Consider the following 15,188-nt stretch of genomic DNA (forward strand, 5'->3'; position numbering starts at 1 on the left):
ACACACAGGCAACCAGAGAAATGGAAAGGATGGTTTCTTAAGCAGCTTCAGCCCAGCTGGAAGGGCTGTGGAGGAGCCACAGGCAAAGTGTGTATAACTTTAAGGACTTCCTGCTCTAGTCTGCTTGTGCTTCTCCCATGTGTGCTGCTTCTGCTCTGGGCACGGTTCCCACGCTACATTGCAACATGCGCCTTGAGTTTCTCACAGTATCTCTGCCCAGACACAAACTGGAGCTTCGGTCCTTCCCTGCACCCTGCAAATCCAGGAGGTGGGTCTCCTCTGGGACTACTGCTTGCTATATTTATTTTTCCTTCCTCTGCAGATCTCCTCCTACACTAACAGATCTGTCTTCTGCACCCAAGGGCTCTACCCAATGTGGCAAACTTCAATTTATAAGCTCATCAGATTTCAAATTACTTTGATTTTTCAGACCAATCTGATCTCATGAAGTCATAGAACATTTTGCTTGGGAAAGACCTTAAGAACATTGAGTCCAACCACTCTCTAACTCAAGTCTGGTGCTAAACCATGTCCATCAGCTCCTCCATCTCTGCATCTTTTAAACACCTCCAGGGATGGAGATTCAACCACCTCCCTGGACAGCCTGGTTTAGTGTTTGAGTACACTCCTTGTAGTGAAGGAGTTTCTTCTAATGTCCAACCCAAACCTCCCCTGGTGCAGCTTGAGGCCATTTCCTCTTGTCCTATCACTTGTTACTAGGGAGAAGAGACCAACCCTCACCTGGCTGCAACCTCCTTTCAGGGAGTTGTTGAGAGTCAAGAAGGTCTTCCCTGAGCTTCATTTTGTCCAGACTAAACAACCTCAGTTCTCTTAGCAGCTCCTCACCAGACTTGTCCTCTAGAGCCTTCACCAGCTTTATTGTCCTTCTCTGGACTCACTCCAGCACATCAATGTCCTCCCTGGACTGAGGGACCCAAAACTAACCCACCACTCAAGGTGTGGGCTCACCAGTGCCCAGTACAGGGAGACAGCACAAAAGTAATCTCAGATCACTTCTTACACAAAGAGAGACTGGCCTGGTCTGATTTCATTTGCAGACCCCCCTACAAAGGACAGTGCAAACACTCATTCACAACTATCAGCATGTCAAAAAATATCCCTACAGATGCACCACATGTTTGTTTCCTTTGTAGTTTTCACCTCCTCTGCTGTGGGCAGAGGCTTCCTCTTAGGGAATTTTTACTTAATTTCTTGCCAATTGATATAAACTTCTAATCACTGACACAGGGATTGAGAAAAAAGAAAACAAAGCACTCGAGTAAACACATTTCATTGCCCCTCCCCTTTTAGTCACTCACACCAGTCTCAACCTCCCTGTTTTCGCCCTGGGTGACACTGAGTCCAGCCCTTTTCCTTGCTTCTCTTTCTTAAACACATCTGAGCATGCTCCTTTGGTGGGCTTATGTTTTGGCATGCAATGGGGTGTTGCATAAGTGTCAGAGCAGCAGGTGACAGGCACGTGGCACTTCATGGTCATCTCCCCCATGGGTCACCTCTGCAGCTCCTGGGGTGCACCAGCTGGGTGCTTATACATCAGTGCAGTAAAGTCAGACCACTCTTCCCTAGTAACAAAGATAGGGACACCTCCTCCCCAAATTACAGCAGTAACACAGAGATTTGGTACCTCAGCTAGATGCTGAGAAGAGTAAATTCTGCATCTTCCCACCAAAAGATAACAAATGTCTGAAGGGAATCAGCTGACAAATCCTCTTGCTCAACACCACTCCTAAGCTGCATGGAAAAAACAAACTCCTTTCATGGCAGGAAATCCTCAGACCAGTTTGTCACCAGGATTTGGGAAGATTTAAAGAGCGGAGCTGCTAACAGCAGATGATAGAGCCAGGAAAGCTGGTCAGTGAAGCTTTCTGTGGGCTGATAGCTACCAAACCTATTTTAAGGCTATCAGGCAAACATGAGATTTAATGCTTTCAGGATAAAGATGCAGAAGGAAGACTCCAGAACTCTTTTAAGGACTTCTACAGGAAAACAATTCCTTGTAATTTAGGAAAAGGTCAAACTGCTGCCCACAGCTCCAAACATTTTATTTCTAAAATGGGCCACATAAAAACTCCCTTAGGTCAGACCTACCAGTTTTCAGCCTTTGAACTGAATGGAAAGATCCTAATTTAAGTCCCTTTTTTAATGCAGCTATGTGTATTTTGGAACATCCTTTGTGGGACACAAGCAGTTCTCCTAGTCCCATATCCAGTACCTGCAAGGGGCTTACAAGAAAGCTGGAAAGAGATTTTTCACAAGGGCTTGTAGTGCTAAGATGAGAGTGAATGGATTGAAGCTGGAGGAGGGGGGACTTAGACTGGATATTAGGAAGAAATTCCTTGCAGTTAGAATGGTGAGACACTGGAACAGGTTGCCCAGGGAGGTTGTGAATGCCCCCTCCCTGGAGGTGTTCAAGGCCAGGTTGGATGAAGCCTTGAGTAACCTGGTCTAGTGGATGGTGTCCCTGCTCATCAGGCTTGAAACCAGATGATATTTAAGGTCCCTTCCAACCCAGACCGTTCTATGAATCCATGAATTTTCACACTCCCTGTTTCGCAAACATGTTTTCCTGCTAGGAAACCAAGGGACCAAGAACACCACAGGGTGTTGCTCAGGTTGTCCCACATCTGTGCTGCAGTTCCAATAAAATGAAAATGCTCCTTTCTTTCTTTGTAAAGTGGTTTGAGACCTACTGATTGAACCTCTGGTGTGTAAGCCAGGTGTCACACAGCTCTCAATATCCTATTGCTGCTCCCTTGTGTGGAGAAGAGCTCATGGTTTGTTATTAAGAGAGCAGGGAGTGGGGATTAAACTTTGCTCTCTAATTACAAACAAAAGCTCCAAGAGCTTGGTAGATTTTGGGTAAACCTGGTAATGAGCAACTGTTTCTAAGGAAAGTGAATCCCAGAAGTAGAAACCCAGATTGATGTCCCGCAGGGAGCTGAATTAAAACAAGGTCAGGCTTGGCAGGCAGACTCCTCTTCACCTTGGGAATATTCTCCAGGGAATGGATCTGGAACATAACTGTTTTGACATGAGGTTTCCTGTTGCAAAGGCTCTGTGCAGACTCTTCATCAGGCAGCTGGGATTTTTTTTTTCTTTAGATGTGCCTAAACCACATTTTCAAGTGGTGTAAAGTGCAGTAGCACCAGGAGACTCCCAGGGATGAAAAGAAATCCAGCTGTCTGGTTTTATTAGCCAAAGATGTAATCCAGCCAAAAAATCACCCACAGCAAACCCCATTTCTGAGGCTAGGAAGGTAGTTTCAGACACACAAAGTAGGGTAGGCATCTTCTGCTAGTGCAGAGAAAACTTGGCAGAGGTACCCTTGCGTCTAATGCTTGTCTTCATTAAGTCACATGGAAAAAGTTTTCAGAGCTGTGTAAACAAAAGCCCTGCATGTTTAGTGGTCCTCTGATTTCCTTTGAACTCCTCATGCATATTTTGCATTCACTTTCCAGGAACAGCCCAGTGAGAGTCATCCTGGCACAAAAGCTCCTAATGATGAGGGCTGGTGTCATGAAGATATCAGTTACCCTGTTGTGCAACATCAGACTCCTGTGATGCATGTGGGAGTCCTGATCCACCTGTGAGCTGCTGGATTATCATAAAACAAATATATTACAGCAACAAGCAAAGAGATTATTTATAGATGAACCAGTAGCTTCTAGTATGGTACAGAAGGTCATGAGCTATACAGATAGCAGAGAAATTGCTTCTTGTGGCCAAGAAGTCAAATAGTCCCCTGGGGCGCATTAAGAAGAGTATGACCAACAGGTCAACTGAGGTTCTCCTCTCCCTCTGCTTTGCCCTAGTGAGGTCACATCTGGAGTACCAGGTCCACTTCTGGTCTCCCCAGTACAAGAGAGGCAGGGAACTACTGGAGAGAGTCCAGTGGAGGATATGAAGATGCTGAGGGGCCTGGAGCATCTCTGTGAGGAGGAAAGGCTGAGAGACCTGGGGTGTTTTAACCCAGAGAAGAGCAGCCTGAGAGAAGATGTTCTCAATGCTCAGCAAGAGCAAAAGGATGAGGGACAAGAGGATGGGGCCAGACACTTTTCATGGTGCCCAGTGATAGGACAAGCGGCAAGAAAAATTAGAAGCCAGAAGTTTCACCTGAATGGGAGGAAAAGCTCCTGTGAGGATGCTGGAGCCCTGGAACAGGCTGCTCAGAGAGGTGGTGGAGTCTCCTTCTCTGGAGAGATTCCAAACCCACTTGGACATTGTGATCTTGTGCAACCTGCTGTGGGTGCCCCTGCTTTAGCAAGGCAGCTGGACTGGATGATTTCCAGAGGTTCCTTCCAACCCCCACCATGCTGAGATTCTGCGATTCAACAGCCAGGCCAGAGGCAGACCTGAAAGCGGCACAGCTCTGCTAGCACAAAGCTCCATTCTAGCTCATAATCCCTGCTTAACTACAAAAATGCAGCACTGTGCTAATGCAGCCCTGCTGTTTCCAGTTTTGGAACTGGTTTGCGAGGACTTGCTGCTCCATACTCCATTGTGTGATGTGCACACGTCCTTAGAGTTGTACAGCTGGGTGTTTGTTCTGGAATCACTCGTGTGCTCACCCACTCAGCACAGAAACAATGCTATGTGATTTTTTTTTCACCCTGAGTGCCAATAATTGACAAAGCCCAACCCATGGAACCACACAGCACTGCTCAGCATCGCTGGAGAAACAGATAGAAGAAGAATGACCTCCCCACTGCTTTGGAATAGCATGAAAGAGTAAATAATGGTACCACAAGAATTGGGAAAGCAAAACAAAGCCTAAACTCATTATCAGTGTCATCTCCCTGCCTTTAGAGTTCAAGCAGTGCTTGATGAAGGCTCTGGGGTATGAGCAGCCTTCACAACTGCTTGAGAGCTGGAGATGTGACAGACACAGTGTCCTGTAAACATCAATGCTCACCTCGTACTGCAGTGGCAGTGGTAGCAGTAGGGATGGCACTGGCCTTAAATTCAGGCCTGAAAAAGCTATCACAGAACCACAGAAGCATCAATCATAGAATGATTTGGGTTGGAAGGGATCTTTAAAATCATCTAGTTCCCGTCCTCAGCCTATCACATCAAAATAGCAGCCTCTAGTCCAGTAATTTATGGTGTCAAAAGAATAGGGACAGACTCTTTCCTGTGGTGCCCAGTGACAGGACAAGGGGCAATGGGCACAAACTGGAACCCAGGAGGCTCCATCTGAAGATGAGGAGAAAACTTGTTTGCTATGAATAGAACAAGGCTTGATAGACTTTCTTCTTGGTAGGAACAAGTTCTAAATTAATCGAGCGAAAGGGATATACTAATCTTTTATGCTGAACTGCTGCCCCACGTTGATCCCCATGGAATTCTTCACTTTAGTATCAGTTTTCCATCCTGGGCAAATTGGCTGCAAGGATTTTAAACACACAGAAAAGGGGCTGGCCATTATGGCTAAAAAGAAATGGTTGTGAGAGAAAAAGTTGAACTCAAAATGATAGATGAGGAATAAACCAGGATTTTAATTTGCACCACCCTGAAGCTGTAGCATGAAGCTGGGAGGATGATATAAAGATTTCCTATAGTGCAGCTATATCCACTGTCCCTGGAGGTGTTCAGGAAACATGTGGACATGGCACTTTGGGAAATGGTTTAATGGCCATGGTGGTGTTAGGTCGATGGTAGGACTTGATGGTCTGAGAGGTGTTTTCCAACCATAACAATTCTATGATTCTGTGATTCAGTTCTAAGAAGGCTGGTCATGCCTGGGTTCATGTCATGAGTCCTGGGGCCCTAGTTCCCACTGTCCACAAACCTGCAATGACACCTACTGGTAACCAACCAAAGGCTTTTTTCCTTATGGACAGTGTGAGCCTGCTTGCTTTGAAGTTCAAAAAGAGATTTGGGGGTTTATTCCAGCTCTCCATCCTCAAGGTTCCTCACCACGGTTCTGTGCTTCCTAAGTGCAGGAAGCTGTGCACTGCAAACCACTCATGTACTGCTTCTCTCTTCTTTTCTGGGCTGAGAAGCCCATGCTGGACTATGTCAGTGCATGTGCCTCGTGTGTGGGCCTGGGGGCCTAACTGCTCCTCTCACTTTGGGCCAGGTCAGTGAGATCCCTATGGATCTGTCACGGACCACTCCTGTATTTCCACACTAACAGTTCTGTTATCCTACAGGGGTAACAGATAATAAAATAACCATCAGCGCTGGTGAGGCCACACCTCAAATACTGGGTTCAGTTTTGGACCCCTCACTCCAAGAAGGACATTGAGGGGCTGGAGAGTGTCCAGAGAATGGCAATGAAGCTGGGGAAGGGTCTACGGCACAAGTCTTGTGAGGAGCAGCTTGTTCTGTCAGGAGAAAAGGATGCCAAAGGGAGATCTTCCGGCTCTCTACAACTCCCTGAAAGGAGGTTGGAGTCAGGTGGGGGTTGGTCTCTTCTCTAAAGGAACAGGCAACAGGACAAGAGGAAACAGCCTCAATGGCGGTATGAGGAAGGTGGGAGATGTGAGACCAAACTGTGAAAAGTCTCAGCCTTCAGCTCAGAGTCAGCATTAGGCTTTTTGGTTCTGCAGAAATAGCACGGAAAGCAAGGGAGGAGTGGGGAGGGAGAAGCTGTATATGTTCTGGAGGCTGGAGGGCTTTCAGTATGTATTCAGTCAGACTGCTGGAACACCTCTGAATGATTAACACTTGCAGAGGGTGCCATAAATTACAGGAGAAATACAAGCAAAGTAATTAGACTCAGGAATCCCACATGAGCTTTTCTTACTGAATTCCTCAGATTTCTCCCAGATTTTCAATTGTCTCCTTTGTCTTTTTTTCTAACATGTTTCTGGCTGGTAATGCAGCCATGCATAAATAATGAAAGCTCCCTAAATTATTTCTAAGACTGTGAGAGTTGATGGCAATGATTCATTTGCATTAAAGGAAATCCACAGCAGGAATGTTCTGTATTTGTAAATAGGTGAAGAGTGGGACAGATGGATTATCTGTTGGCATCCCTGAAGAGTACATGGCCTAGATTAATCTCATTAACTTTGGATATCTACAGAGGAGACATAAATATCTGAGGGATAGTTTTCCATCTTCTCTCTCCGACTAAGAGAAACAAGGACATGAAGGACACATTTTGTCTCATCCTAGACATCTGGAAAGATCTCTGCCAGGGTGAGATGAATTGTGTCTCAGACAGAACCTATTTTTCCCTTATATGGAGACATCATATTTATGAACTTTATACAATACATGAAAAAACCTTGTAGAAAAGATTCTATAAGGAGAGTGTGGACAACTGTCTGGGGTGGCAAATAGCTGGCAAATACCCAATGTGGAGAGATGAACTCTTTCCCTTCACATTTAGAGAGAGCCTTCTTGAAACAGCCTTAGCTGTACATGAAGGACTGGAGAGCAGCTCTGTGGAAAAGGACTTGGGGATGATGGGGGTGAAAAGCTGGACATGAGCCAGTACTGTGTGCTCCCAGCCCACAGCCAGCCATGTTCAGCACAGGAGAGACATGGACCTGTTGCAGCAGGGCCAGAGGAGGCCACAGCAATGATGGGAGGGCTGGAAGTCCTCTGCTGTGAGGCCAGGATGAGAGAGTTGGGGTTGTTCAGCCTGGAGAAGAGAAAGCTCTTGGGACCTTCAAGGGGCTGATCAGAAAGCTGGTGACAGACTTTTGAGCAGGGCCTATTGTGGCAGGACAAGGGGTGATGGTTTGAACTAGAAGAGGGAGATTCAGACTAGAGAGAAAGGAGAAATGTTTGACACTGAGGGTGGTGAGAGCCTGTCCCAGGTTGCCCAGAGAGGTGGGAGATGTCCCATCCCTGGAACCATTGCAGGTCAGGTTGTTTATGGCTTTGAGCAACCTGCTCTAGTTGCAGATGTCCCTGCTGACTGCAGGAAGGTTGGACTACATGAGCTTTAAAAGTCCCTTCCCATCCAAACCATTCTACGAATCTGTGATTCTACTGATCACGTTATCCCATGTATTTTAAGGCTTAACTTTACCTCTGATTAACATAAATGGAACAAATAACACCCATAACAATGGATGGTCCAAGGCCCTCAGTGTCTCTTACAGTGGTTTCAACCAAGGGACTACCCATGAGTTGTTGCAGTGTCTGATGAGGACTACAACTACTGCAGCCCGTTTTGTGTGCATCATACTTTGCCCTATTTTTTTCCTACCCAATCACACCGTTGTTGCAGCTCTCTTTTCTTTAAGCCACCAGGAGTGAAGTCGCCTGAAGGTGTGACTTTCTAGAGAAATTCCTACAAGTTTCCTCTTGCACTGAGCAAAGTGCTTCTGGGAGCTGTCTAACTACAGTCACTGAGGAGCAATTCCTACCCAGAGCAGGAAGCCGTCACAGACCACATAGAATCCTTTGAGCCCTTAATTTGGGCTCCCCCCAAACTTTGTATGGTAAAATAGCATGTAGGACGCACTATCTTTTTATGTGTCTCCAGGACACTATTTAGCTTCCAAATGGACTCATTTATTGGTGGTTACAACAGACAGAGCTAATATAGTATTTACTTAATTTGGCCAATTTGGGAATCTTCTTTAATTAGAGCTAAATAAGGTTTATTCTTGAAATCCATTTATTTATACAACTCATCGTCCCCACTGATGCAATTCAAAGGACAACTCTGCCTGCAAAGATGTTTTTCCTCCTGCATTTGGAGCTGGTGGCATTCCACCACACTTTGAGGCCAAAGTCTGCGACTTCAGAGAACCAGTTCTTTGGCAAGAGTCACTTCTTGTGAAAATATTTCTGGCCTGGAATGACAAAGCTTAATGTAGCTGCCTACAGCTCCCTATCACTAAAATACCACAAGCTATTATGGAATGAAAAGGGAGTCATGAGGCTAAGCCAATGTCCTCTGGATCACTGAAAATCCCAGAAGCTGATCCAATTTAAGAGTCTGATCCAATTTAAGAGTCTGTCCTAAGAAAAGATGGATTTCCTTTTTCCCCCTCAAATCACATTATCACTAAAGCTTGTCTAGCCACATAAGGTGATAGCATCTTGAAGAGGGAAAGGATAACACTACCTGTTACCTCACCTCCATGAACAGCCAGGATTCAAAGGCTTGTTTTCCCAGCACCAGTTAGCTTGCAAATGAGCAGCCACCATCAAAATCCACTCCAGATACACAGCATGATTTGATTAGCTGGACAGAAAAAGCAGATTAGCAGCCCTACTGAATTAGCAGCTGATGAGCTATTAAAGCTTGAGCTGCTGCCTCCCCACTGCGTGCAGTACTCGAGCTTGAATTCCCTTCTTCCACAGCCCAGCGCAAGCTTCAGGGACTGACTAATCTGGGCTACAGCTTAATGTGGGGCCAGGGCATGGGGTAGAATTCCATCCAGCTCAGGTACCTGTACCAGCACTGCTGTCAGCTCAGGGATGGATGGAGAAATGTGAATGAAAACAGAGTCTGACAGGGAGCTAGCATGTCAGGAGGCTGGAAAGACTGAGGGTTCAGTCCTGATGTCACTTCAATGAGAGCTGAAGATCTTGAGAAGGTTTTGTTTGTTTGTTTTGGGTTTTGGTTTGGTTTGGTTTGGTTTGTTGTTTTTTTCCCCAGAGATCTACTAGATGTGAAATTAGTGTTCACAGGGTTTGGGAGACAAATCTGTCCTTCACACAAAGGACAGATGTTGTTGAAGAGGGAAAAACTAGGCTCTTCATAAAACTATTGCAGAGATGCTTCTCTTTGGACCAGTTGCTGAAACATGAAAGCTTCAGGACCTTGAAACATGAAGCATCCTATCGTGACTGGGATAACCAGGAGACACTAACTTCATGAATTCACACATCCACAAAGGCTGCAGGGAAAATGAGGACGCTTTTTATTTCGTAACACCCTGAAATGTGGCAGACACCTTCAAAAAAACTCTGAGAAGTCTTATTAGATGCAACACACGGACAGCATCCTGAGGCACACTGCAAAAACAAACAAGGGAAGGCTGGGAAGGGATGCAGGAGAACCAGAAATTACTTTTCAAAGGGCAGTACTTCAACCCTTTCAAGCTATTTTTTCTCCTCAAGCCCAAACCTGAGCATTACTGCTTTCCCTTATTGTAGACAGAAGGATGGTGTCCCTGAATGCTGCCATATACAAAGATAAGGAGTCTCTGGACTTTCTCAGAGTGTGAGAATTCACACAGGAAAACCTAAGATGCCAAAGTCCCCTTTTATGCACCCTTTGTAATTATTTCTGCTCTACAAATAGAAGTAAAACAAATAAAATTTCACCAATGCAGCATAGTGTCATTTAGACATAGAATGGTTTGGATGAGAAGGTACCTTCAATGGTCATGAAGTCAAACTACCTTGCTGTCAGCAGGGACATCTGCAACTAGAGCAGGTTGCTCAGAGCCACAAACAATCTGACCTGCAATGGTTTCAGGGATGGGGCACCTCCTGCCTCTCTGGGCAACCTGGGACAAGCTCTGACCACCCTCTTTGTCAAATATTCTTCCCTTTTCTCCAGTCTGAATCTCCCTCTTTTAGTTTAAACCATCACCCCTTGTCCTGTTACAACACGATCTGCTCAAATGTCCATCCCCATCTTTCTGATCTGCCCCTTGAAGACCTGAAAGACCACCAGAAGGTCTCCCAGGAGACTTCTCTTCTCCAGGTTGAACAGCCCCAACTCTCTCCTTGTGGCCTCACAGCAGAGGGCTTCCAGCTCTCCCATCATTGCTGTGGTCTCCTCTGGACCCACCATTTAACAATGTAAGGAGTAAGAGAAAGTTTTAGAAGACAGCAGATCAAAGCTGCTGGATGCCAACATGCAATTCATCTCTTTTCATTTGCTACTTCAGGTTCTATGAATTCAAAAACAGAAGCATCAGGGGATCAGAGCTGAATCAAACACCTCACACCAAGAAGATTCAGAATTTTTTCCCCAAATCAGGTTATTTTTCAGCATACAATAGAAACCAAATGTCTCCAGGAGGATTAGGCTATAAGCCACCCACAAAACCCCAAACATTGCCAAATATAAACTGTCCTCATCCTCTTTTTTGTTTTTCCCTGCCACCAACCAAGACAGCATCAGCTTGTTTACACAGAACAGGGACCAGCTTTTCAATTATGTTAGGCAAGAACTCACCAACTGATTTGCATGGTTCTCCATGCAAATGGTTCTCCATGCAAATGGTTCTCCATGCAAATGGAGCATTTATTATTCCAGCAAAAAGTGAGTTCTGTCCAAAGAACTAGGCAAGGCAGTTTAAATTGCATTGTTTAGAATACAGAATTAACCAGGTTGGAAAAGACCTTCGAGATCACCAAGTCCAAGCTATCACCCAACACCATCTAATCAACTGGTATATTAAGAGGAGCCACAGTAAAAGAGCATCATAGCATGAAGGGCTGGGCATTTCCATTTTCCTCCTATATGCTATTAGTGTGCACTAGAAGTTGTCAGTCACTGCAGTGTGTGGGTGCAGGGGACACAGAATAACCACCATCACTTTCAGTGAGGACTTTTCTAAGCCCATCAACACATTAAGACATTATCTCCTTACCCAACACCAGACCTGCACAGAGAACTGCTTTGCATGTAATTAAGGACAGGGCCAGACTCTTGTCAGTGGTGCCCAGAGACAGGACATGGGACACTGGGCACAAACTGAAGCCCAGGAGGTTCCACCTAAACATGAGGAGAACTTCCTTTGGTGTGAGGGTGCTGGAGCCCTGGAGCAGGCTGCCCTGAGAGGTTGTGGAGTCTTCTTCTCTGGAGATTCCAAATCTACCTGGACATTGTGATCCTGGGTAACCTGCTATGATTGACCAGGGAGGTTGGACTAGATGACCCCCAGAGGTCTGTTCCAGCCCCCACCCTCCTGGGTTTATATGACACTGACACCACCCCTGGGCATGCCATGGTGTCCTATGCTTCTCTTAAGTTGCTCCCTGCTGAAGCCAGGCTTTGTCTTGATCGCTGTCTTGGAATTCATCACACACAGAGTTGGTGTTCATATAATAGAGCATGATGGACATAATTCCAGAAATCTACTGTAAATACGGGGGAAAAATCCATCAGATGTTAGGAAAACTAGGTGTTCTGTCAAAGGCAGGTCAGCCAACACAGGGAATGGCAGCTGAGGGACAAAATCTCTTTACTTTTGAACATTTCCAGATGTGATGCACCAAGACTTAGCTTCCTAAGGAGAAATTTAAATGGCAAGCTAGGATCAGGAATCACAGAATCATGGAATGGTTTGGACCGGAAAGGGACCACTCATCCAGTCCAACCTTCCTGCAGACAGAAGGGACATCTGCAACTAGAGCAGGTTGCTCAGAGACACAATCTGGCCTGCAATGGTTCCAGGGATGGGGTATTTCCCACCTCTCTGGACAACTTCAGTGCCAAACATTTCTTCCTTCTCTTCAGTATAAATCTCCCTCTTTTAGTTCAAACCATCACGCCTTGTCCTGTCACAACAGGCTCTGCTAAAAAAAGGCTCTCCACAGCTGTCTTCTGGTCCCTTTTAACACCAGTTTTATATTTGGATTGAACTTCTGGATTAGAAGTGTTTCAGTTCTTTCTAGCCATCTTTTCATAAAGTCCCAGTTTCATGTGGATTTGTTCTGTGCATTTTTTTCCCCATGTGTAGTCAGGCTTTGTGGATCTACATCTTAAGGGCATGTTACTATTGTTTGGAGAAATGCTTGTTCAGCCAATTAAAAACCTCCCAACATTGAGTAAATCAACCTGGTGTTAAGAAAGTTTCCTTTCAAAAAGATGAGATGATGTCACCCTAATTTTGCTGTCTGATATTTCCAGAGGGTAGGCAGAATTCCTGCAGTTGTGCTTTTTTGACAGCTTTCATATATTTTAGTCAGAAATCTTTGTTTCTGGAATCTTTCTGTGTTGTCATGGAAATTATCACCATGTCCCTAAGACTAGGATAACAATTTCATGACAAATTACAGGAGATAGGGAAGGAGAATATTTTGGCATAAGACAATACTTACAAGGAAATAAAAACCATCACACAGCATTTTTGCACCCTTAAAAGGCAGCCAATTAAAGATTACTCCCTAATCTCTGCCCACTCTTCATAACATGGCAAGCATAAAATCTAGCAATCTGCAGAAAACCGGGTGGGTGTTTTTGCAGGATTCAATATAGAGCAGCTGTTGAAGCCCAGAGCAGATTGATCAAGCCATTTGAGGCTGCTTCCAGCCATCCTAGAGCACAAGTCTTCTGAGGAGTGGCCGAGGTAATTAGGGTTGTTCAGCGTGGTGAAAAGGAGGCTGAGGGGAGACCTTTTGGCTCCCTACAACTTCCTGACAGGAGGCTGAAGCCAGGTGGGGCTGGTCTCTTCTCCCAGACAAGTGACTGGCACCCTTACAGTAAAAAAGTTTTTCCTCATTTTGAGGTGGAGTTTCCTGGATCCCAGTTTGCATCCATTGCCCCTTGTCCTACCATAGATACCATTTAAAAGAGAGCAGCATCTTGTTATTGACACCCACCCTTCAGATGTTTATAAACATTAATAAGACCTCCTCTCAGTCTTGTCTTCTCCAGACTAAATAGCCCGAGATCTTTCAGCCTTCCCTCATCAGAACCAGTCCTTTCACCATCCTCATAGCCTCTATTGGACACTCTCTAATATATTCCTGTCCCTCTTGAACTGGGGAGCCCTGAACTGCACCAGATGTGGCCTCACCAGAGCATAGTAGAGGAGGAGGAGAACCTCCCTTAACCTGATGGCCACACCTCAGAATGCTATTATTAGCCTTCTTGGCCACAAAGACTCATGAGATTCAGGATGAAAAAACCAAACCCCTAAACAAAAGCAACAAAATTCTTATTAAGGAACAGAAAAAGAAAAAAAAAATTCCTAATATTGATATTCAAAATTGCAACTGCTTCAAGAATTAGGAGATTCAAAATGTGATTTTTCTCACAGCTGTCAAAAGAGAAAAATCACTTCTTTTATTTATAAAAAGAAAGATTTTTCACATTAAAATAGATCTGCAAAGTGAGATATCTGGTCCTGAAATAAAACACCCCAGATCGCCAGGGCTTGGAGTTTTTCATTTCAACGGGATTTTGTGTCCCAGTAGCAATTTCGACCAATTACCAGCAGAGGGTAGACGTCGACAATAATCTGAGGATCCATCCCCAAAACCACAGCAAGCTTCTGGTTAATTAGAGTGTTAATGCTGAGAGAAGGCGCAGGATGCATTTTAAGACCTTCGCTTACTAATGTGTAAGTATAATAAAAGCTCTCCAGATGGCTACAACGGACATAAGAAGCGGGGGGGAGGAAAGGAAGGAAGAATAAGCAAAAGAAGGAAGCTCATTGCTCAGGGATGAAACCTCCTACTTGAAAACCAAACCAGATTCCTTATTTTCTTCCTGTTGGACAGTAAGTAATTTCAGTCCAATTATTTATTTCCAGAGAATTAAGGAACTTCTACGTCTGAAAGCCACACAGAAAGGTGGTTCAAGACAAAACCTGGCAATGGTGCCAGCTCCAAAGAAGCTGCATTGTTGGGGTTAGGGCAGCTTTGAAGATTCGAATGGCTGGTTAAAGGCCTGCACAAAAGACCAGGGAAAGACAAACAAGCCTCAAAGGCACAACACCCCCTCTCCCTCCAGACCTGATAGCATCCTTTAGCCACTTCAAAAGAGCCCAGGTCTGTTTGATATTCACTTTTCCTCCTTGAATTTGGAAAGATGTAAACACAGAGCTGGGCCAGCAGCCTTGAGCTGAATGCAGGATCCGCAGAGGGAAGTGGGAGGGGGCTGGGGCACAGCTGGCCTGGCCTGGCTGTTGTCAAATGGGAAGGTCTATCTGCTGCTGGCCCCTGGAGATCAAACAAAAGATACAGCCCCTTTGAGAATCTGTGACTAGATACACTGGAGAACTTCCTGGTCTGGCACAAGGTTACTGTGTAGGATTTCATCCCAGACCTCCTTTGCTAGCTCTTGGCATTTTGTTGCAGCTCTTGAAGGGTTGTCCAGCTTCTCTGACTGATGCAACTACTAGAATCTGATAGTCCTCAGCCTTTGTAATAAGGAGCAGTAGAAGAAACCCCCAAACCTGCAATCCTAAATGAAGAAAGTAATAATAACCCAGAGTTTATTATTTTTAGGTTAGTGAGTATTTTATGCACCATCTCATAGTTGGGTGCCTGACTCATGACACTTAAAA

This window comes from Dryobates pubescens, chromosome 18 (genome assembly GCF_014839835.1).
Source record: "Dryobates pubescens isolate bDryPub1 chromosome 18, bDryPub1.pri, whole genome shotgun sequence".
In the NCBI taxonomy this organism is placed as follows: domain Eukaryota; kingdom Metazoa; phylum Chordata; class Aves; order Piciformes; family Picidae; genus Dryobates; species Dryobates pubescens.